Below are 25,242 nucleotides of genomic sequence, written 5' to 3'. Positions count from 1 at the left end.
CAGATTATAATTGTATCATGCAAAAAATTTCATTCTGAGTCACGCCTATAAATTTAACTTGCTATTTGGACTCGCTCAAGTCTCAATCGAATCTACTTTAAAAAGATGATAATCAAAATTGAGAGAAAATCATTAAATGGTAAACAATCAAAATGAGCATTCAACGGTAATTTCTTCATATGACCAAGCAATAGGCGATTTCAACCGACCTTATTTGGCTCTAGCAGAAATAGAAGGCGCAAAGTTGCACGCAAAGGCGGAAATTCAACCACTATAACACACTGTCACGCACCAATCACATAAGCATTTTGAAATATCTCTCTCTCTCTCTATCTCTCTCTGTCTCATCGAAATCGCTTGATTTTTTCAATATCGACGCGCTCATGGACTCAATTTCACTCACCGCCGATTTCCACGCTGTTGTTCCACGTCCGAAGCTAGTTTCAACACTTCATGGCCGTAGTTTACCCTGCAGCAGCGCCTTCTTCCGCGCGCCCACCGCTGCAAGCAGTTCCGGCCGGCAGAGTCAGTTTATACACTTCCAGCGGCCTGATGCTCTTTCCTTCGCCTCCAATGGTTCCACCAGTTCTATTCCCGTAAGTAGGCATGCTCTTCTTTATCTACAAATTTGTATGAGCAATTCATTCTTCTACTATGATAAAAAAAAATTGAGCGAGTGATGGTATAATTTAGTGAGTTTCCGCCTAATAGAAAGAAGGTTACATGTTGTACTCTGGTTAGAGGATTTTAATGGCGCTCAATTCAAGCATTTTAGGAACTGGTCTTACTAACGTTTTATAAATGTTCCTTTGAACTTGTAATTAGTTAGGTTGAATTCGTAACTTAGGAAGGAACAACTGGTTAACCTTGTAGTTAACAAAGGATAGAAAGCATATGAAATCAACTATACATCCATTTTCTCATGCATAGAATTATGCAGTCTTGATCCTTATTCACTTGGTATCCCTGTGACTTACAGACACGAGAAGGGATCTATACTGTCGGTGACTTTATGACAGGGAAAGAGCACTTGTATGGGGTAAAACCTACAACTACTATTGATGAAGGTATTTCTCTCATCTCTTTATTTAAAATGTGTCTTGATGTTGTTACTCTTTCACTGAAATGTTCTCTCTTAAATAACAGCTCTGGATATCCTTGTTGAGAAACGAATCACTGGATTTCCTGTGATTGATGATGACTGGAAGTTGGTATTGTTAGATCTCGTGTATTTTATGTTTTTTTTTTAAAGAACATGTGCATATTTTGCCACTTTATATAGATGGTGTGATCTGTACTTACTGGTTGAATTTGCATTGTTTTCCTTAGCCACTGGATCCAAAAGAGTTACACTTGAATTTGCATCTAAAAATGAAATGGAAACAATATGGGGAAATTATGATTTTGAGAGAGAGAGAGAGATTAAGGGCCTAAATTGAACATAAGTCAGTATCCTACTTTGGAGAGTGATTGATTCTTTTTGAATTTTTGAGATCATCATCAAAGAGTCAGTGGATAAAACTTGTTTGCTTTATTACTATGCTTAAGTAGTTCTGTACTTGTTTTGGACTGGAATACACAAGGTGTCTGGAATAAAGGTTCTGGTCCCATTTACGAACAAAAGTGAGTTAGCCATACCGCCAAGGGTATCAATACGGCCATGATAAGGCTAATTTCATGCATCGGTAATGTGCGAAAAATGTTATAATTTGCTGGGTCTAACACGCTTCCTAAGCCAGGTGTGTGAAGAAAATCGCTAGATCAAGGAAGTAATGAAGGAGATGGTCTAGCGAGAGAAAGGAACGGAATGAGCAGGATTTACAAGGAAAATTGGCGTGACAGAGGAGTTTACAGCTGAGGGCAACAAAGTCATTATCTATACCTCGCTGGGCCCACTCAAACGCCTATATATAGAGAAGAGCATGCAACGCAAAGGAGGCCGGCTACATAGTTTTTCACTCTTCTTAGCTCACACACTTTACACACACACTTGGGAATGGATCTGGGGTAATCGTGATCGGGAGGGTACTTTCTAGAAGATTTCGTGCTTGGCAACACCGTCCTAGTGAGGGCGAAGATACAATCACCTTTAATTTCAGTTGTTTTTGCTAGTTTTCACCGTCGAACTTCACTTTTGGGAGTCGACCTTGATGTTGATGATGTTTAATTGTTTATCGTTCGTGGATTTGCGTTTAGCTGTTTAATTTCAAGTCATTTTGCATAGATCTCTCTGTTGTTAGTTTATTCCTTCAATTGCTATGTCGATCTCTGTTTATTTTGATGTTGAGGTGTTTGATGTGGAATTTGGTGACAGATCTGTGGTTGTTTGAGTATTCGGAGTTCTTACCTTTAAAATCTGACGTGATGGAGAGTTTCTTATGTTTGGAGTTCATGTCGGACGCTTGGATCCGGAGTGGATTTAGCGTCTGAGGTTGGATTTGGCGTGTGGAAAGACAGTAGTTCGATAGATTTGTTTCATTTCCTCTTGGTTTCTATTTTACTTCGTCTAGGGTATGCAGATCTGCTAAGTTCTTCGTTTATTATGCATAATTTTGATTTCAAGTCAGTAGCTCTGTTTTTTTGTTTTGCTCATGCTTTTTCTTAAGAAGTTTTACGCAAATTTGGTTGTAGAAGACGATGTCACTGTCAGTTAGTACGAGAGTTAGTTATTCTGCCAACTTTTCAGTCGTACCTTGCTTTTTTAGACATGGTCCCCACCGTAGATTTATTTCCTAGGTCTAGCTGTTAGTTTAAGAATTTTTAAAGGTTCCCAAGTCAAGTTAATTTTGATTTTCCTCAACCCAAGAAAATGCGTGGCAGCAGCCAACACCAAAAACACTCCCAAATCCTTGAACATGAGTATTACGCATCCTTCTCTGTGGGATCGATCCCTACTTCCCTATACTAGGTTTAGTAAAGTGGTTGAGGGTTTTTTTGAAAGAAAAAGTGCTCTGTGTGTCCGACGACCGGGATTCCTCGCGACCCACGAGTTCCTAGACCGAGTGATCTGGTGGACTTGCTGGATCTAGGGAACCTGCTATTTTCCTATTTGAACACACATAGCACAAAATCAAAACCTTTCAAGTGGCGCCGTTGCCGGGGATGGATGGCGTTTGTTGTTATTTCATTTAAGGATTTGGTGTAAATATTTTAATTTCTGTTATTTTCTTTCTCCCTGACAGTTTATGAAAGCGGGCTTCCAATCTGGAAGTTGGGCAAGCTCATCTGGATCAGGGAGTGGCCAATACAAGTGGCGAGTCAAGGAATCTACATCTACCATCACCACTAGATCAGGATTGAGAACGGAAGATCCATTCCCGTTCGAGTCAGAGAGTGAAAAGGAGTGGAATTCATCGACAGAGGAGAACCCAGGGACATCAACCGAACCAGAGCATTCCGAGACCGAGGAGGAGAAGGACCCAGATATGGCTCATCTACTAGACCCCGATCCGGAAATAGGGTCACTCACCGCACATCTTGATGGTGAACCCGCTCATGCTATAGTCTCGAACCCACGACGGAGGTCGATCGACATCAAGACGAATGTACTTGGAGTTCTACCTACTTTCTCTGGGCGTAGGAACGAATGCCCCTATGAATTTTTGAACGAGTTCAGTAAACTATGCAGCATTCAGAAGCGACCCAACGAGGCAACAGAAGAGGACTACCGTCTTCGAGCAATTCCGTTTGCTCTCAAAGGGGAGGCGAACACTTGGCTGCTGAGGCTTCCACCGGACTCGATCAACACGTGGAAAGATTTTAAACTGGAATTTCTGGATTACTTTTTTCCATCCAACAAGACGAATGCCTTGAAGAAGGAGATTCAGGAGTGCAAACAAGAATACGATGAGTCTCTGAGTTCTTATTGGTCCCGTTTCAAAGGATTGCTGGATGCTTGTCCAAACCACAGGATGATAGAAGCGGAGACGTACTATCTGTTCTACGAAGGTGCAAACCCTGAATCGAAGGACTTGATGAACTCCTCGAGCGGGGGAAATTTTACCAAGAATAAGGCAAGTGAAGCTCGGGAAACCTTGGGGAGGCTGATCGAGGCAAAGAAGGCCTATGATAACCCGCGAAGCATATTGAGGAGAGGATCAGCTAATGCAGTAATGGATCAAGAAGACAAGAAGGTGGAAGATAGGATCGATAAACTGGAAAAGGCCTTGCTGAATGCAATCGAGAAATACAATCCGCATGCTCCAGTGGAAATTGAGAAATCCCCTGGTCAAGAGGAAAGGCAACTGCAACCATACTACAGTCAGCCCTGCGAAGGGGAGTGCCAAGCTCAAGCAAATTCGATGGGAAGTTGGAATCCCGATGGAAGTTGGAATCAAGGAAGACAGAGGGACGCTCCATGGAGGACTCACCCAAACTTTAGATGGACTGACCATGATCAAAGCCAGCCACCTCCTTTGCAGCTCACGAATTTTGCACACCCTCCGGAGAGGCAGTCCAACTGGTCAGGGAAAGGTCAAGAAGGACAATTACAGCTGGGGTATAGGAATCAGGACCAAGCTAATTGGGGAAACAAAAATCAGAACAACCCAGGAAGCTCCTATGTGCCACCTCACCAAAGGAATAACCAAGGCAACTTTCAGAATTCCCAACAGAACCACCAAGGAAATCAAGGGTCTGGTGGCCAGTACAATAATCAAGGGTCGAATAACCAATACAATAATCATCAAGGAAATTTTCGACAGAACCAAGGTCAAGGACAAAATTTTGGTCAATCCAACTTCAGACCACAACGGAGTTTGGATGACATGGTCCATGATCTGGTAAATTCACAGCAGTTCATGCAAGGTAACCTACATTCCAACAATGACATGGTGCACAAGTTGCAAGATGCTCAGTCTGAACAAAAAGCCGCCATGGACATGATGGCAAAACAACTTTCCCAGATCGCAGTTTCCTTGAATGAGATGCGAGGGAATGAAGGCAAACTTCCTGCTACCGTCAAACCGCCAGACCGAGCAAACATTAGTCAAATCACCTTGAGATCTGGGCGGGGTTACGAAGGGCCGACGTTGGAAACTGATGAGGAAGTGCCTATGCAAGCTAAAGAAGGGAAACAGAGTCAGAAACAGCAAGAGGAAGGCGCTGGACCGAGGGAGATCATTGTTCAGAGAGACCTCCAGAAGGAAGATTTAGGGGGATCTCTACCTCGATCAAGGGACCCGTTCTTCCTAGACCCCGAACCTGAGGAAGTAAGTAAGGAAGGAAACAAGGGAGTTGATGAAACCCAGGCTGGGACTTCCACAAATGCAGTAAAGCGAGCAAAACCATTTCCATATCGAGGGGAGGCGAAGAAGAAAAAGGATGATACAGAGGATCTCATGGAGATTTTCAGCAAGTTGGAAATCAACTTGCCATTCTTGCAAGCCTTGAAAATGCCCACCTTCAGTAAGTTCATCAAGGAGTTTATTGCAGGGAAAACCAAGCTAGATGGGAAGATTGTGATTGGAGAAACTGTGTCTGCTGTGATACAGAAAAGAAGGATGCCCTCGAAATGCACCGACCCAGGTATGTTCACATTACCCATCTCTTTAGGGGATATCAAAGTTGAGCATGCCATGTGTGATCTAGGGGCGTCAATAAATGTTTTACCACTTTCGATCTATAAGAAGTTAACTGGGGTAAGAATGGTTGCTACCAAGGTAGTGATCCAGCTAGCAGATAGAACTTGCATTTGCCCTGAAGGAGTGTTGGAAAATATTATAGTCAAAGTGCATGAATTTCTATATCCTGCTGATTTTTACGTGATCAAGATGAATGATAATGAGTCTGCTGAGTCTAGTGGGGTACTTTTGGGGAGGCCATTTTTGCGTACGGCTAAGACCATTATCGATGTGTTTGATGGAACAATTTGCTTGGACTATAATGGGGAAAAATATACCTTTAGCATAGATGAGGGGATGAAAAGACCTTTAGATGTTGAGAATCTCTACGCTATTGATGTTATTAACCCTTTAGTCCAAGAATATCTTGAGACAGAATTGATACAGGAACAAATCGACAACTCGGAGTTGAGCCATTCGATTGACAAAGAAGTTGTGGGATGGTGTGCAGCAGTGAACACAGAAGAATTGACAGATGAAGAGCTCACAGAGGCCATTATGGAATTCTGCAGAAGCCCGGAATCAGCTAGGTCCAAGGGATCAGCTTATGTGGCCAGCTTGGAAAAATCTCCTGGGTCGGGGAAAGAGACTTTACCGGAAATTTCAGAAAAAAATCCCTTGCCCCAGGAGACGAATGGAACGAAAAAAGAGCTGAAAACACTTCCACCAGGCCTTAAGTACGCTTACTTGGAGGAGGACGAGACATTTCCAGTAATAGTCAACAGCAACTTGACCAAGGAACAAGAGAAGGAGTTGTTGGAGGTCATCAAAAGGAACAAGAAGGCAATAGGATGGACTCTCTCAGATTTGGTGGGAATAAGTCCGGATCTTTGCATGCACCACATCCGTTTAGAAGAAAGTGCAAAGGCTCATCGAGATGCACAACGGAAGCTGAACCCAAACATGCGAGAGGAAGTCTTAAAGGAGGTATTGAAGTTGCTTGCTCTAGGAATCATTTACTCCATTCCTGACAGTGAGTGGGTCAGCCCTGTCCATATGGTGCCAAAGAAGTCTGGGATACAAGTTGTCAAAAATGAGAAGAATGAATTGGTACCCACCAGATTAGTGACAGGATGGAGGATGTGCATCGACTACAGGAAGTTGAACGAAGCCACAAAGAAGGATCATTTTCCTTTACCTTTCATTGATCAGATGCTGGAGAGATTGGCAGGCAAACAGTATTTTTGTTTCCTTGATGGATACAGCGGCTATTTCCAAATCTACGTTAATCCAGAGGATCAAGAGAAGACCACATTCACGTGCCCTTTTGGTACATATGCATACCGAAGAATGCCATTTGGATTGTGTAATGCACCGGGGACTTTTCAACGATGTATGATGAGCATTTTTTCGGATCTGTTGGAAGTATGCATTGAGATATTCATGGACGATTTCACCGTTTATGGGAACTCATTTGATACTTGTTTAGCCAGCCTTGATCTAGTGTTGCAGAGATGTCAGGAAAAGCATTTAGTGTTGAACTTCGAGAAGTGCCACTTCATGGTGACTGAAGGCATTGTCCTGGGTCACGTGGTTTCTGAGAGGGGTATCCAGGTAGACAAGGCAAAGGTGGATGTGATATCAAAATTACCATACCCCACGAACCAAAAAGAGGTAAGAGGATTCCTAGGCCATGCAGGGTTCTATAGGAGGTTCATAAAGGATTTTGCAAAAATCGCTCAACCACTCACTCGGTTGTTACAAAATGATGTGGAATTCGTCTTTGACGAAGGATGCGAGAGGGCGTTCCAGCTGCTTAAGGACAGGTTAGTATCAGCACCAATAATCAGGGCACCAGACTGGAACCATCCTTTCGAGATAATGTGTGATGCAAGCGATTTCGCTGTGGGAGCCGTCTTAGGACAAAAAATTGATGGAAAAAGCTATGTGATTTTCTATGCTTCCAAAACACTAAATCAAGCTCAGAAGAATTATGACACCACGGAGAAGGAAATGTTAGCCATCGTGTATTCCTTTGAAAAATTCCGACCCTACCTTCTTGGGTCAAGGGTTATAGTCTTCACGGATCACGCAGCAATAAAGTACTTACTGGCTAAGAAGGAGTCGAAGCCAAGGTTAATCCGTTGGGTGTTACTTTTACAGGAGTTTGATTGGGAAGTACGAGATAAAAGAGGAACGGAGAATAGGGTAGCAGATCATTTGAGCAGAATCTTCCAAGGAGAAACAGAAGAGGCCATACTCGATGCCTTTCCCGAGGAACATTTGTACCTTTTGGAGAAATTTCCTAGACCACCTGACTGGGAAGCAGTTTTGGCCTTGACCGGTCTAGGGGAATCGGATAAAGGGAAGCGCACGCTGAATGCAGAACCGTGGTTTGCTGATCTAGCCAACTACTTGGTCACGGGAGAGATGCCGATTTCAGAAGAAGTTTCCCGGGCCCAGAGGATGAAGATTAGAAGCGAATCCAAATTTTATTTTTGGGATGATCCTTACCTGTGGAAAATGTGCTCAGATCAAGTGATTAGGCGCTGCATTCCCGAATGGGAACAAAGAGATGTGTTAAATCATTGCCACGCGTTAGCATGTGGAGGCCACTTTGGGCCAAGGAAAACAGCGAGGAAGGTTCTAGACAGCGGATTTTATTGGCCAACATTGAATAAGGATGCTTTCGAGTTCTGCCAGTGTTGTGAGAGATGCCAGCAGACAGGGGGAATTTCAAGGAGAGATGAGATGCCTCTGATCCCAGTGATTGTGTGCGAAATTTTTGATGTGTGGGGAATGGACTTTATGGGACCGTTTCCGTCATCCTGTGGGAATACCTACATATTGGTTGCAGTGGATTATGTATCTAAGTGGATAGAAGCTAAGGCCACCACAACTTGCGAATCGAAGGAGGTGGCGAAATTTCTCAAGGATAATATTTTCAATAGATACGGAGTTCCTAGAGCCATCATCTCAGACCAAGGAACACATTTCTGTAATCGCACCATCGAGGCTTTGATGAAGAAATATGATGTACACCATCGAGTGTCAACTCCTTACCATCCTCAGTCTAATGGCCAGGCAGAGATTTCTAATCGCGAGATCAAGGCGATATTGGAGAAAACAGTTAATCCGTCAAGGAAGGACTGGAGCAAAAGACTCGGGGACGCATTGTGGGCCTACAGAACTGCTTTTAAAACACCTATTGGAATGTCACCTTACAGACTTGTGTTTGGTAAGATGTGTCACTTACCTGTGGGTATTGAACACAAGGCGTACTGGGCAGTGAAAGAAATGAACATGAAGCCGATAGCTTGCGAAGAAGAGAGAAAGTTGCAATTGCAAGAGTTGGAGGAACTTCGGCTGGAGTCGTTTGAGTCTGCCATGTGGTACAAAGAAAGAACGAAGTTATGGCATGATAAAAACCTCCGGGTCAAGGAACTTCATGTGGGACAGAAGGTGCTCCTTTTTCAGTCTCGGCTTAAGCTAATGCCAGGGAAACTGAAGTCTAAATGGATCGGCCCATACACCATCGTTGGCATCCGAGCAAATGGAGCAGTGGAGATCCAGGGAAGTGCTCCAAACTCTGTTCCTTTCCTTGTAAACGGTCATAGAGTGAAAGTCTATAGGGATAATTCCGAGTTGTGTGTTGTGGACGAGATTCCACTACACACACTCCCTATTATTGCCTAAAGGGACGGGGGTAATTTCCGATGAATTCCTGGGTCAAGGAGTAAGTTAATGATTTTGAAAATTCAAAACTGAACCAGGGAATCTCGGAAATACAACACGGATGTAAATAGTTTAATTGTTTTCTTTTAAAAAAAAAAAAAAAAATAATAAAAAAAAAAAAAAAAAAAAAAAAAAATATATTTTCGAAGCACCAGACTCCAAGGGGAACCCATATTTTATGCCCTAACCTCGACCTAGGGGTCTGGAACCTTCATTTTCTTTATTTTGTAGGGCATGGTCGAGGGAATTAGCCAGGAGGAGAATCTGAAGGAAGGAGTCAAGGAGGGAAAAGATATTTCGAATTTCAAATTCTGGCCGATAATTATGGGAGACGTACGGTTGCTTACATCACGCCTGCAACCGCACCATCTTTTCACCAGAAAAAGCAACCGTCGTCCTTCTCTCTCCAGTCATTCCTAATTAGACAAAAATTTGTGTTTGCTCTTCCTTCTCTCTTCATTCATTCTCTCTCTCTAAAAACGGACGAAACCCTAACCAAAAATCGCCCAGTTCTTTTCATTTTTTTCAGATCTACACCGATGGATTCTACCAAGGGCACTGAGTATGACCCAACCTTGTTGGCCGAGTTGACGCAGAAGGTGGGAAGTATAGAGAAAGCAAAGGAGGTGTATGCCCTATTCGCCGCCAGTCTAATGCCGTCTGCGCCGACTGCACCGTCACTGACAATTCCGGCAGATTCGGCTGCGAAATCGGCGAATCTCTCTGAAGAAGGATCGCGAGTCGCTGCACCACCGCATGCAGAAACCGTTTCGCAAGAGGCGGAGGAAGAGGAGGCATTACACAAACAGTCGGAGGATGGTGAACCGACACATGACGAGACCTTGGTGGAGACAGAAGGGAAAGAAACTGAGAGCCCTAATCTTGAGGGTAGGGAAATGTGTGAGGGGGAAACCCCTATTTCTGTTGAAGTTCGTGAGGGGGAAACCCCTGTTTCTGTTGAAATTGCTGAGGGGGAAACCCCTGTGTTTGAGAAGACTGCTGAGGGGGAAACCCCTATGTTTGAAAAGACTACTGAGGGGGAAACCCCTACTTTGGAGAGAATCGCTGAGGGGGAAACCCCTATTCTGGAGACGGGGGATGGGACCCCGGTTGATTTCGGGGGTGCAACCCCTGAGTTCGTGGAGGAGGGGGCAACCCCAGGAGATGTCAGGGGGGAGAACCCCATTTATATCGAGGGGGCAACCCCAATGTTGGTTGAAGAGGGGGAAACCCCAGAAAAGCTTTTGGCGGAGTCAGATCTACATTCAACGGAAGTACCGGAGCCCGAGGAAGGGCTGAAACTGATCGTGGACCTGGTTGATGACCAGGAAGAAAGTGAGCCCAAGGTTGATGAGAGGGCAGAAAGGAGGCGCACTAGGAGAAGCCTCCTTGATGAGGTCGATGACTACGTGCCTGACGCAACAGAGGCAGAGGCGCGCTTGGCCAAGGAAAAGGCAAGAAAAGGAAAGGCGCTGGCGACTACATCCACCCGGTCAAGGAAAGCTCCCTCCGTCCAGGAGGTCGAGGAGACCCTTTCCCCTGTGACCGAGGAAACCTCTGTCGAGGAGCACGACGAGCCCATCCCTGAGCCCAGCTATAACTCTGAGGAGGTTGAAGAAGAGCCGATTCCCGGACGCCCGGTAATTTGGCTGACTAAAAGTTTGCTAGAGGAGATGAGGCAGTTCGACGATCAAAAGAGGATCGCGGTATACAAGGAGAGATGTAGCGCCGGGAAGATGGCCAAGTCAGGAAAACAGTACAGCAAGAGGGAGCTCAAGATGATTGCATGTGATAAAGAATTCCGCGCCTATATCCGAGCAATAGGATTTGAGTGGCTGTTGCAGCACAGCCAAGAGAGGGTACCAGTGGATCTAGCAAGGGAGTTTTTCTCCACTTTTCGTTTGAAGAATACCACTGACCTGGACGCGGATTCTATCACATTCAGGCTTTTCAATCAGGAGCACGAGTTGAGCATTAGGGAGTGGTCCCTACGGATGGGGTTGTTCACCAAGGAAGAAGATGAAGAGGGGGCATGGAACGACAGGATGGTGGGGATGCCAAAGAACACGCCTGGTTTCAAAGTACAGACAGCATGGGAACTGGTCACGCACTCTAAATCAGGGGCGTTTAAATCCAGCTACTCCAAAGCTTCCCACATCGAAGACCGGATCCTCCGTTTTGCTCAAACATTTGTCAGCTACAATTTGATGGGCAGTGCGAATTCAGCTCTCACTACTACCGATCTCTACTTCACATGGTGCATGGCGAAGGGTGTTAAGGTGCACCTCGGATATTGGATGGCGCAGGCGTGCCACCAGATGACGAGCAACCCGGGGCGTCATATGTACACCTGCCACCTCATCGGCGCTTACCTCCAGAGAAATATAGAAATGAGAATTGCCAAGGCCGCTCCGCTAGTAGTCATGTGCGACCCCCCAGAGGTGTTTAGTGTTGATTATTTCTTCAACAAGGGGTTGCTGCAGACTCAAGGCACCAAAACTCTCTTCTATTCATTGGGAGACAAGGTGAAGGCAGAGCCGGAGGAAGCCGAAGAAGCCATGCCGAGTGAAGAGGTTGAGGAGCTGCGCAAGGAAGTCCAGGACGTGAAAAAGGAGATGCAGATGATGAGGAAAGAAATGATAAAGGAGCTCGGTGGGATAAGGAAGGAATTGATGGGAAATCGGGAGGAAGTACAGACCCTGAGGGGAAATATTGCTGATTTGGCGGTGAAGTGTGCCAAACAGAATGATAGGATGACGGAAGCGGTGGAGCTTTCAATGAAAATGTTGAAGTGGATGCAGCAGACGCTCCCCTTGACCCAGTCGAGGACAACTCCTGGGTCCAGCAGTGAAGTCAGGCAGCCCACTCAGAGCAGTCCCTCCGTCAAGCGACCACAGCAGTCGCTCCAGTTGATCTCCCCGACCATTCCCGTGCAAGTTCCAGCCCCACCAAAATCAAAGTCTATCGTGAGAAAGCCAGTACCTGAACAAACAACACAAGAGGAAGGAGAGCTGGAGCAGCCAGCTAAGAAGAAAGTGAAAGTGACCCGACCCGGAATCCCACCCCAGTCTGGCTCTCGAGGGAGCCAGCCCCAGAAGTGATCAATCATCTCTTGACCAAGTAACTTTTATTTGTCGTTCTTTTCGTTTTTTTTTTTTTTTTATTTACCTGTTATATATGTGTTTAACATTTGTTATATCTTCTCCCACTTAGCCCACTGCGTGGTCTAAGTGTGAGAAGTTTGTGTTTTCTGTTGTTATGTTTGTTTTCCTATGTTTTCTGTGTTTCTTCTCCCACTTAGCCCATTGCTTGGTCTAAGTGTGAGAAGTTTTATTATTTTGTTTTGCATTGATCTCTCTGTTCCCCCCTTCACGACGATGGCTTAGGGACAAGCTTGAGTGAAGTGGGAGGGGGAGAGGAGTCAATGCATTACCCGTGTCGCATATTAAGAGTCTGTTAGTCTTAAGTGTTGTCACATGAGCCAGTGGATATAATACGGCATGATTCCCTTAGTGAAAGTAATTGAAGATAGGAGGCATTTCAACTTAGAAGCTTTTTCCTTAAATAAGCCTAGTTAATTTGAATGAAGCGAGAACGACGGAGAATGCCTCTACTTACTTAGTTGTGAAGCCCTACTATATAGTGAGTTATAAACCTCAGATAACTTTGAGCTAACACATGTTTAAGGGCCACCACTGAATGCTTAGGGAAGAAGAGCTATGAAGGAGAAAAAATTGGGAATTGGGTTATGAAGGTATAAGCTGGACGAAGTCCAGGGAAAGGCGTTATAAGCTGGACGAAGTCCAGAAGAAAGGAAAAATGGAGGAATAAGCTGGACAAAGTCCAGAGAAAAAAAAAAAAAAAAAAAAAAAAAGAAAAAAAAAAAGAAAAGAGGAGGAATAAGCTGGACGAAGTCCAGGGGGAAATGGTCTAAAAACAGGAATGATAATAGCCTGACCCAGGAAGGAGAAACTCTCATAACCCAACGCTTCAGTGGTGTAGCATTAACTTAAGAGAGAATCGATCCTAACATCCCTGGTGAGGAATGAGTGATCGAGTGAACCCAACAATTGGGTAAGTAGAAAGCTATCTTGACAAGCTGACAGATTGGCTAGGTAAAGGAAGGGAAAGGGCCTATTTGGAGGAGTGCAAACTATTGGATTGACCTTAATCTTGTGGGGACAGATGCTTAAAATTGAAACTAGCTCATGTATATGTGTTTTACGTGTTTGTATGATTTTCTTATATTTTCTTAGTTTTTCTTGTGTCTAGGTCTAGGAGTCGGTCAAGAGATAACCTTGCTTGAAATTTGCCTTATTCTTTTTCTTTTCTTGTCTTTATACTTGAGGACAAGTATGGTTTAAGTGTGAGCAGTTTGATAAGGCTAATTTCATGCATCGGTAATGTGCGAAAAATGTTATAATTTGCTGGGTCTAACACGTTTCCTAAGCCAGGTGTGTGAAGAAAATCGCTAGATCAAGGAAGTAATGAAGGAGATGGTCTAGCGAGAGAAAGGAACGAAATGAGCAGGATTTACAAGGAAAATTGGCGTGACAGAGGAGTTTACAGCTGAGGGCAACAAAGTCATTATCTATACCTCGCTGGGCCCACTCAAACGCCTATATATAGAGAAGAGCATGCAACGCAAAAAAAGAAAGGCCGGCTACATAGTTTTTCACTCTTCTTAGCTCACACACTTTACACACACACTTGGGAATGGATCTGGGGTAATCGTGATCGGGAGGGTACTTTCTAGAAGATTTCGTGTTTGGCAACACCGTCCTAGTGAGGGCGAAGATACAATCACCTTTAATTTCAGTTGTTTTTGCTAGTTTTCACCGTCGAACTTCACTTTTGGGAGTCGACCTTGATGTTGATGATGTTTAATTGTTTATCGTTCGTGGATTTGCGTTTAGCTGTTTAATTTCAAGTCATTTTGCATAGATCTCTCTGTTGTTAGTTTATTCCTTCAATTGCTATGTCGATCTCTGTTTATTTTGATGTTGAGGTGTTTGATGTGGAATTTGGTGACAGATCTGTGGTTGTTTGAGTATTCGGAGTTCTTACTTTTAAAATCTGACGTGATGGAGAGTTTCTTATGTTTGGAGTTCATGTCGGACGCTTGGATCCGGAGTGGATTTAGCGTCTGAGGTTGGATTTGGCGTGTGGAAAGACAGTAGTTCGATAGATTTGTTTTATTTCTTCTTGGTTTCTATTTTACTTCGTCTAGGGTATGCAGATCTGCTAAGTTCTTCGTTTATTATGCATAATTTTGATTTCAAGTCAGTAGCTCTGTTTTTTTTGTTTTGCTCATGCTTTTTCTTAAGAAGTTTTACGCAAATTTGGTTGTAGAAGACGATGTCACTGTCAGTTAGTACGAGAGTTAGTTATTCTGCCAACTTTTCAGTCGTACCTTGCTTTTTTTTAGACATGGTCCCCACCGTAGATTTATTTCCTAGGTCTAGCTGTTAGTTTAAGAATTTTTAAAGGTTCCCAAGTCAAGTTAATTTTGATTTTCCTCAACCCAAGAAAATGCGTGGCAGCAGCCAACACCAAAAACACTCCCAAATCCTTGAACATGAGTATTACGCATCCTTCTCTGTGGGATCGATCCCTACTTCCCTATACTAGGTTTAGTAAAGTGGTTGAGGGTTTTTTTGAAAGAAAAAAAAAGTGCTCTGTGTGTCCGACGACCGGGATTCCTCGCGACCCACGAGTTCCTAGACCGAGTGATCTGGTGGACTTGCTGGAAAATAGACACTTTTTGGGACGGCAAGGGTTTTAATGCATAATTGGTAAAGTAGGAAGAAGAAAATTACCAAAGTAGAAGTAGACTATTTTTATGAGACGGGCCAAAATGGAAAGAGTGTCTATTTTTATGAGATGGAGGGAGTACAATATTGCTTAATCATCTTCTGTACCCCTAACCATTTGTACTATGTTTTCAGTTTTCACAATTGATGGCATTGGTTATGGCTATAAGTTCTTGTCCCATTAGATACGTAGAAAAATTGGCCTCGCTAACCTATGATACAATTACAATGCTGTCAATGCATATTTCCATTCCAAAGGCACATTTTCAATTTTGTAGTAGGCAAAAAGGTCTTCTCATTCCATAGGTCAATCTAGTCACGTTAGGATTGATTGGATCTTTGTTCTTGTAGATCTCTGTTAGATGCTTTGTCACTGTTGATAGTTCTTCTGCATTGTCGGATACTGCCCAATACACAGATTGTTATAAAGATTTTGTCTCATTATGGGAAAAATGGTATTAGCATTCCCCACCCCACCTTTGATTAAAGAACAAAACAATTGTTTTGTTCCATTCACTTGCACATTTTTTCATGCCGTATCTGCCCCTTGTACATGAAAACTAAATCTTTTTTACATCATCATATTTTGCGCATACATGAACATCAACACATCTTTAAGTAGTATAGTCACTTTTTGAAGTATTATCTGTGCACTCTCTAACTATTGTTGTATTTTTGTAGATAACCTATCATGGTAGCGTGTTCTATCTTTTCTGTATAGAAAATTAGACTAGTCATTATTTCTAAGCTTGAATTAATCCTGATCTGCTGACCTCTAGCTGAATTCTTAAATATCTAGAGAATCTAGTATATGTTTGAACATAGTTCTAAACAGTGAACTATGATCTGACTGACAGAGTTCTAGAACCTTGCACATTTGACTAGTCTATATTTTTGCCAAGTGCCAACTATCGATGAAGTGGATTGGTAGCTCATCATGAAGTGGATTGGTAGCTCATCATAAATTATGACCTACATATCTTGGCAGATAACTTCCCTATACTCATAAATGATCCTTCTCAATTTTTCAAAATCCCTTACGTATATTTTTGCACTCCTATGTTGAAATCCTAGCTTTGCCCCTTTGCCCAAGCAGTTCAATAATTGAGTATATGCTTGTAACTACTCCTTTAAGTATTATAGCATCCTTATCTTTAGTCGTCAAAGAAATTTTCGTGGAGCTTGAAACATTCTTATGTTTGGAATTTAGACGCTGAGTCATGATTATCTTTTTACTATGAATTTTGAGGCATGTAGTTTTGGTGCAGGTTGGTGTTGTTTCTGACTATGATTTATTGGCTCTAGACTCCATCTCAAGTATGATTTAGGATGTGAATCAAGTGGTTGTTATTTTTTATTATTCATACGAATCTGCAATTCCAAGAGATGCTCTATTAGAGATGATTATTGGATGAAATCATACTTTCTTTAAATTCTAATTATTCTATTTAGAATCCCTCGGAGGACATGTTTTAGTTTCTAGCAATATGACTTTGGAATTGCAAATAGGCATGTTTTGGTCGATGGGTATGTCTGGCTGATCAAGTAATGCACAATTTTCACAACGTTTGATCTCTGTAAAAATGTGTGATCATGTTAGACTAAATTATATTTTTTTATTTATACGAAGCCTTGTTGCGTTTTTCGAAATGAATGTTTATCTTTGTGAATAAGCATAATCATGTTTGACCACATTGATAACATAACACTCGATAACTAGGAAGATTTATGTGCAAGGAGAGAGTTGTGGTTGATTATTAGAAAGCACAGAGCTCTTCATATTTATTAGTTTCGTTATCTATTAGCATGGTATTTTATTTATTATTGGTTAGTTTTTAAGTTTTAAAGATTAAGTTTCTAAGTTATCTATTATAAATAGGTTCTAGCAGATAAGGGTAAAGTAGTATTTTGAAAGCAGAAAATTGGATCATCATTTTGCTGTAGGGCCTAGTTTGAGGAAAGTTATATTCTATTATTTGTAACTTTAATCCATTATGATAAGATTTATTTCTTATGTCAGATTATTGTATTCTTTTGCTTTAGATGGGTATTTTCTTTCTCCCTAGGTCATTTCTTTGCTTCCCTCAAATAATAGTATCCTGCCTCAATTTTTTGTGGAGTGATCTGGGCTGGGATTCTCTTGGTAGGCTACTTATTTATGTTTTATATTCTCTGTCAAACTCAGGTAGTGGTCAACATGAAACAAGTATGTTCCCGGATGTTGATAGCTCCCGGAAAGTATGCACTATAAGTTTTCCTTCTATATTGGCAACTATGCATTTGTTGCAACTTGCTTCTAAATACCATGTTCTTTTCAAGTAAAGATTGTTTGATTTACCAGTTCTATTATGATCCTACAAACATCTTACTACCATGTATAGTGGTTCTGTGTCTGGTCTGCAATCATTTTTGAGAAAAGTGAGAATCATAGTTTTATTTCATTTTGCTTAGAGAGCTAGAAATCTCCATTCTTATTAAAGAATTTACTGTCGAGCAGACATACTCTAAAAAGTTGTCATAATTTTTTTGGTCTTAAATAGGTTAAGAATTGGTATCTTTTTGTACTGGTAAGAGTCCTATATAAGGTCTTGGTTTGGCATACATGATAAAAAAGTATGGGTGAATGCAAGACTCATGTGCTTTTCCAACACATGGGGAAGGGGCCCGTGCAAAATATGTTGTACTACAAGATAAGGAACAAAAACATATGGTTGATCATATATATGTTTTGACACTGATTCAGTCCTGTGCTTACCCCAGAAATTATAAACATATATCTGTCTTTGTTAGTAATATCTATTTGTTCTTATTGCGATGAAAAAAATTAAGTTTATCGATCATGGTAGTATTTTGTCTATCAGTTCTAATATTATACATGGCAGACATTCAATGAAATTTAGAAGCTACTAAGTAAAACTAATGGGAAGGTCATCAGTGATGTTATGACTCCTGCTCCCCTTGTTGTCAGGAAAAATACCAATCTTGAGGATGTTGTGAGGTATCTAACCATTTTCTTTCTCTTTTAATGCTTATTCATATTAGATATTTTGATTGATATAGTTATTTGTGATTAATTTTTATTCAGCTAAAGTAATTATCATCTCTAAGGATAAATTCAAACCAATTGTTGCAAAAACACTAGGAATCAAAGTATTTTGGTCCTTTTTGGTGAAGAAATTCGGAAATGAAGATTCATCCGATATCTAACTTAGTGAAGAGCTAGAAGTAGATGCAGTGCAGTTTTTAATAAATCTCAATCTAACAGGTCCAGGGGATTCAACTAGTTCACAAAGGCTAGAAGATCGTGAATCTATCAGACATGGGTCGTTGGGTGCACTCTACTTTCTTCAAAAACCTCAACCCACTATACTTTAACTAGCACAGGGAAGCAAATGATCGATCCCACGAGGACGAACGTGTTACGAAACTGCATTTGGGATGTTTTGGAAAAGGGGGTTGGCTGCTGCCACGCAATTTTTGGGGGTTAAGAACTTAAAACTACTAGGTCTAGGAGATTTAAAATTACTTTACTCTACCTAATGGGTCTAGGAAATGAGAACGTACGGAACATGCATGACTTTGAGAAACAGAATATTTGAAAGTTTTAAAACAATTGGAGTTAACGGACTAGATGGCCTAATTTAGACAAACAAAGACAAAGCAAACAGTGGGGACCAATTTCCTTAAACGACCAGGGTCTGGAAAAACTGCAGAAAAGCAAAAGGACATGCAGAAAGTACTGACAAAAACAGATCTGATTCTAACTACCAACAAACTTCATCTTTTTCATGAATCAAACGAGAATATCAGAAAGAATAGAGAATTTAACACCATAAAAACAGAGTACACTTCAGATCTAAACTTAAAACAAGAAATTAAAGCCGAAACTTAACAGATCTACGCTACTGGACCTAGCAGATGGAGAAACAGAAAGTAAATACCCGTAATCATGCAGAATGTAAACAGAAAATACCAGATCTACGAAACTCCAACTCAAATCCACCACGATTAAACAGATCCAAATATCTCCATACGTAAATCCACAGCCTCCAACAACAAACCAACCGATCTCAGCTCCAAACATCCAACAATCAACAATAACAAAGACGAAAAGCAAGAAATAAACATCCACTCAGTGAGATCCAACAAAAACCAACATAAACTTCCATAATAACGAGAAATAGGTTCGAATCCAGTAGATCAAAGTCAGAAACTAAAGTTACGAAACTAAAAACCAACAAGTATTTGAAACGAAAAGCAAACTAAACAAAGCAAGGTAAATATTGTTTCTTCGTCTTCACAAGGCGGTGTTACACGACAGCAAAACGTTGAGAACCACGACGGCGGCCAGAAATCACCCCATCTCCAAGTGCGCAGCAAGTGAAACGAGTATTTGAAGTGTGAAAAACAAGAATGGAACAAGGAGCCTCCAAAAGTGAGCTAAGAGAGTGTGTGTAGAAGTGATGCCTTCTTCCTTAAGGTTGAGCTCTTTATATAGGTGAGGCTCTGATCCCTAGGGCATCCTTTTGGTGATTTGATGCTTGTACCATTGAATAAGATGCTCTAAATATCTGCTCTTTGCTCCTTTCTGCTCCCGTCGCCAACTTCTGATCCTCCAGGTCTGAACGACGACATCTGAATTTCACTTCAATTTCATCTCTTTTGCATCTGTCAGGTCACGTAACAACAACTCCTTGGTCCGGAAGATTTATTACGCATCTGAACTCGGAAACATAGATTAGTGCCCCAAAATTACAGAATTTTAACCCAAAACCAATGCATGAAACGAGCCTTATCACTTAGTAACTTATTAGTATTAGTATTTTTATGCAAATAAAAGTCCCCATACCTTTAGGCCTTCTCTAGTTAGTCGTGCCTTTTACTCCATGTGTGCCTTGATTATACTGAGCGACTGCAGATTATTTACAAAAGTGGGAGGTGAGCTATATCATGGATTATCAGTTGCTGCTTTAACTTTAGTAATAATAAGTACTAATATTTTTGATCAATTGTTTAGAGTTAGGGTCAGGTCCACACACTTTAGACTTAGGGTTTGCAAATAAACATTATACATAGAGTCTATGATCATTTTAAGGAGTCATCTTTGATCAGAATATTGTTGGGAATTTTTTGCTGCTGGCTTCGGCTGGGGTGTTTTTTTCTATTGTATTATCTCCGTTTAGTTTTCATGGTCTTCGACTGCAGCATTAGTTTGGTATTATCTCCAAATTAGAGAAGTTGGTCGGATTAGACATTTTATTGTGGCTCTTTTTTTTGGGAGTGACCCAAAAACAAAAGGTCGGGCCCTGAAAGACTCAGGTTAGAGTCGGGCCTGGATGACCTAGGGGTCAGGGCTGGAACGACCCATGTTCGTGTCGACTGCATACCCGATGTGGTCTCGGTTTAAGGGGAGGTTTGTTGGGTTACAAATCCATCCCACATCAGATGAGTAAGGGAAGTTGGAAGGTGTATATAATTCCTGTCCAACCCCAATTAGTTTGAGGCCTTTTGGGAGTGACCCAAAAACAAATCCGTGCGGGCTTGACCCAAAGCAGACAATATCAAACTAATGCTGCAGTCGACGACCCTAACACTTTTGACTGCTCTAATATGAGAAACAGCTGTTGACTACAGTGTCAGTCTCTACTGGGCGCCAATGAGTTACATCTCTCAGCTGGTGTCAAAGAAAAGCTTGGAGTCTCCAGTGGGAGGATCATGTGAAACTTGGGTTTGTGGTGAAAATTCAATAGATTCCTTAAAATCAACCACCTCGAAGCCAATTATTTGACCATCTATTAATGATCTCCACTTCGTGACCTCAAAACCTCAATCTCCATTCCCATAGTTGTCATACTGATTCGGTAGTATTGCTAGGTTATGCAAACAAGAATTCTTTGTGCCGATAAATCTAGTAGAATTTAAGGTGGCTTAAGCAATAGTATTAAAGAAATTAAAAGAGCCCATAGGCATGCACCAAGCCTACTGGTGAGTCCTTCCACACGTTAGTTATTATCAATAGTTAATTAGAGGTTAATTTATGTTTTAATTAGTTTCTCAATTATCAATTCTCAATTATGGTTTATTAATCTCAATTACAGTTTTATTAGGGAAGATGCACTAGTTCAACTAGACTGTAGAGAGTAAGCTTATCTAGGTTTATTTTTCTTACTCTTAGGGCATGTTCGGTTAATCCAATTTGTTTTTGCATCCAATAAATCCGGCTAGAATTAAATGTGGGTGGCCCCACCACTAGTTATTTAATTGTTGGTGTTTGGTTATACTCAATTGAGTGTGAGGCTGGGAGGAGAAATGGGTGTTCTGTAACCTCTCGGAACTTAGAACCCTAATTTTAGAGCCCTTGTAATTATTAGTGATGACGTGGAGTCGTGAATGCATTTATTGTATGTGACGCTATGGCCGAGTTGAGTCTAGGGTTTGCGTTGAAAGTTTGAAAAGTCAAACTTATTGATTTTATGATGTGGCATGTGATTTATTGAATTATGAGATTTATGTGATTAATTAATTTATAAGGTGAATTATTTGTTTAAGGGTGAGTGAGAATATTAGAAAAAATTCCCATAAATACTTGTCACCTAAATTTTTGTTTTGTAATTTTCGACTCCTAGCCTTTTGGAGGAGGAATTCTATTTTTCCGGATTTAATTTAATTCTTGGGGTTTTTATCCAAATTAAATCCAAAACTCAATTATTCCTTATTCTTTTTGGGAGAAAAATCGAGCCTTTGTTTTTCTAGTGATTTTCGAAAATCACTTGTTATAGGAAGGAAAGAATTATTTTATTTTTAGTTAATCCCTTGTTTGATTTCTTTCCATACCTAGAATTTAAATATTCTACCAAATCTTTCCATACTTCAAGAGATCCTTGTCATACCTTATTTTAGTCAACATTCAAAAAATCCATGCCTTATTTAGGCACCAAATCACACGCCTATTTCTAGGCCAATGGGGGAGAATTTTTATTTCATTTTTGCTCCGTGATATTTTATTCTACTCCGTAAAATATACCAAAACGAAACCATGACTAATTAGAAGGCCTAATTTTCGAAAATTCCATGTTTATGCCTTAGAACTTATTTTTGGTATTTCTTCTTCCCTACTTCACAATATTATTTTATTCATTGTGTAGAATAAAATCTTACCAAATATTCTATTCTAATTACCTAAAGATCTTGTTGAGCACTATAAATAAGAGAAGACCCCAACCCTAGACCCCAAATTTTCGTCCCCCACCATTCCCCACTCTCTCAAATTTTTCTTCTTCTACTCTCCAATATCTTGCTATCTTTGGAGAAGAATCGAAGTTTAATCCAAGAATTCTTGAAGAACCAAGTCCCTACTTTGTTTCTACCGATCGTTTATCCCAAAAAAGGTACTTTTTTTTTATATATATATAAGTATTCCTTCTTCTTCATCCCTTTTCCTTTTTCTAACCGATGAATCGGTCTTCTTGAACCCTCATGCATCTTGTTTAAGGAAAGTGGGATAAAAAGGGATATGTGAATATGGAACATGTGTGTGTGTGTGTGTCGTGTGTGCGTGTGGTGTGTGTGCGTGTGTGAGTGTGTGTTGTGTGTGTGGTGTGCTTGATGGCTAAATACTCTTGTGTGACATATGTTGATGATAAACCTAGAGTTGAAATACTAAGGGAAAATATATGATAAGCATGACTAGATTTTACTGATTTATGAAGATTAAGATGAGTCGATGGGAAAGAGGGAAGTATTGAGACATGCATGAGTTAAGAATTGTGATTGAATCTGATTTGTGATATGTGCCTATGTGAATAAAAAGGTGAAACCTCGGTTGCGAAGCCGGATAACGGAAAAACGAAACTACTTGAAAATCTAAGCAGTCGAGGTGGACTTTATTCTTAAACTCTTTTATTTCTTGCAAAATATTGATTGGTGTTATAAGGGTGGTTTAACTGTTATGTCATGCCTATGTTTGTTTTATTGTGATATTGTGCGCCTGAAGCCTAGTTTGCGAGTTCGCTCCATTGGGCTAGGGCTGTGGATATGTTATACGAATTCGGGTCTGAGTACGGGCCGCAAACCCTACCAGGCTGTGTACACGAGGGGATCGTGAGCCGTCCTTGCTAGTCGGCCGGTCTCATGGGCGAAAAGTGTGGCCACACTTTCGTCGCACTATGGAAAGATTGTGATTTATGAATTGATGAGAAAATGGGGAGTTGTTTGATTGGCCAATCTATCTTAAATATTTTTGTGATACTCGTGAAATTCTCTTTAAACTGCTTAAAACTCGAGTTCACTTGGTAAGGGTGACATAACTTATAAAATATTTTGGCAACGAGTTCACTGAGTATTTCAAAATACTCAGCCCTGCATGTGTTTTCCTTATGTGCAGGTTGAACGATGACGAGCGGTGGCGGGTGTTGAGCATGATAATTAATTAAGATGGATATTTGAAACATCAAGCGTAGTTGTGTCTTCATACATAGCTATTCTTTCTCTTGGTCGTTTTCCGCTGAGTTTTGATACACTTATGTTTATTTCGAATATGTTGCACTCTCCTTTCGAGTTAGAGGCTTTAGACTATCTTGTGGTTTTTATCTTGGAAAACTATGTCATACTCTTGACATTGTTGAACGTCATTTATTACACCTTCCTTTTCTTATTCGAGTTTCGAGGTTAAGTTATTGCTTTAAACACTCTGATAGTTCTTTCTAATCTTTTGGTCAACACTCTTTAATTGAAACCCTAGCCTTCGTTCATTTCTTTGAGTCCGTTTTGGTAGTAGTCGCCGCATTTATTGTACCCTAGGAAAGCGGGCTGTTACAGTTGGTATCAGAGCCTCAGTTTCTTTCCGCTCTGGACCCAAGAGTCTTTGTTCAAAATAGAGAAATTTATCCTTGTACTCTTATACTAATGAACTAAATATGGAAGGCTCAACACCGCAACTCGTCCCGTTCAACCACGAAGAAAGAGGTACAATGTATTACTATGACTTATGATTGAAACTTTATGCTCTTGGAAATTTTGGTGGAAGGTGTTATTTTTGTGAGAAGCATGCCTTAAGTGTTGAGAATATTGTTGTGCTTGTGAAGCGATGCTTCTTAAATGATGATTCCTAGGAGTTTGGAAATAATATGCTGTGAAGCGATGCTTCTTAAATGATGATTACTAAGAGTGTGGAAATATTATGAATGTGAAGCGATGCTTCCCGAATGGTGATCTGTCAAGTATTGTATGCGAGTTTGTGAAATTGTGAAATGTGAAATGTGATTACTTAGCTGCTACGAAGCAACTCCTATGTGAAATATGAAGTAAATACTATGGCTTTTGGAAAATGTGGTGAAGTTATGAAACGGGAGACACTATACAAATGTGTAATTGCTTTCGTTTAATAATGAGGCATGATGTATCACATATTGAGGTATGATTGTGAACACGTGTTGCTTGATGTTGAGATTTGCTATTACGTATTCAAACTGTAAATTTAACTTGAAGGACGTACATGTTGATTACTTGGAAGGCGAAAATTTTAATGCATATTTGGTTGAAAATATATGATTTTGAAATTTTGAAGGCGAAGTATGACGCATGTGTAGTTGCAATTATGTGATTGTGAAATAGATGGACATGAACTGCATGAAGTTGGAAATGCGATTTTGTGGATGATGCATTGACTAAGTGTTAATCTTTACATATATTAATATACGATGCTTGATATGCTATGGAACAACAAATGATTTATGTGGTGAAATATGCTATTCAAATAAACTTGTTAATTGTGCAATATATGGATGAAGTTTGTGTGGTAATGGGGAACTTTTGAACGTTGTTGCGAATGTGATTACGTGAGATTTATGTTGAAATGTTGCGATGCTTAGATCTGGACTACTTGGAACCTAGCATGACTTAGTATACGATCACAACGCTTATATCAACAGTAGAAACTCGGAATGACTAGTATGAGACTCCAAGCTATGCTTGAAATTATAGAGTGCCTAAGAAGTAGGCCAGACTGAACGTGCTAGAACTTAGTTGTAGGTTGACAACTGCAGTATCACTTTCCTGAGTGATAGAACCAACGAAAATAAGTATACTTCGAGCCTTGGTGTACCCTTACAATGGCGAGATCATACCAAGATCTA

At 40.9% G+C, this 25,242-nt stretch overlaps 1 pseudogene; it reads left to right on the top strand.

Annotated features, from left to right (window-relative positions):
• Positions 1–383: 383 nt before the first annotated feature.
• LOC125196019 lies at positions 384–18,503 on the top strand (annotated as a pseudogene).
• The last annotated feature ends 6,739 nt before the right edge of the window (positions 18,504–25,242 follow it).

Source organism: Salvia hispanica, chromosome 6, assembly GCF_023119035.1.
Source record: "Salvia hispanica cultivar TCC Black 2014 chromosome 6, UniMelb_Shisp_WGS_1.0, whole genome shotgun sequence".
Taxonomy (NCBI): domain Eukaryota; kingdom Viridiplantae; phylum Streptophyta; class Magnoliopsida; order Lamiales; family Lamiaceae; genus Salvia; species Salvia hispanica.
This window is presented reverse-complemented; position numbering and strand designations above follow the sequence as displayed.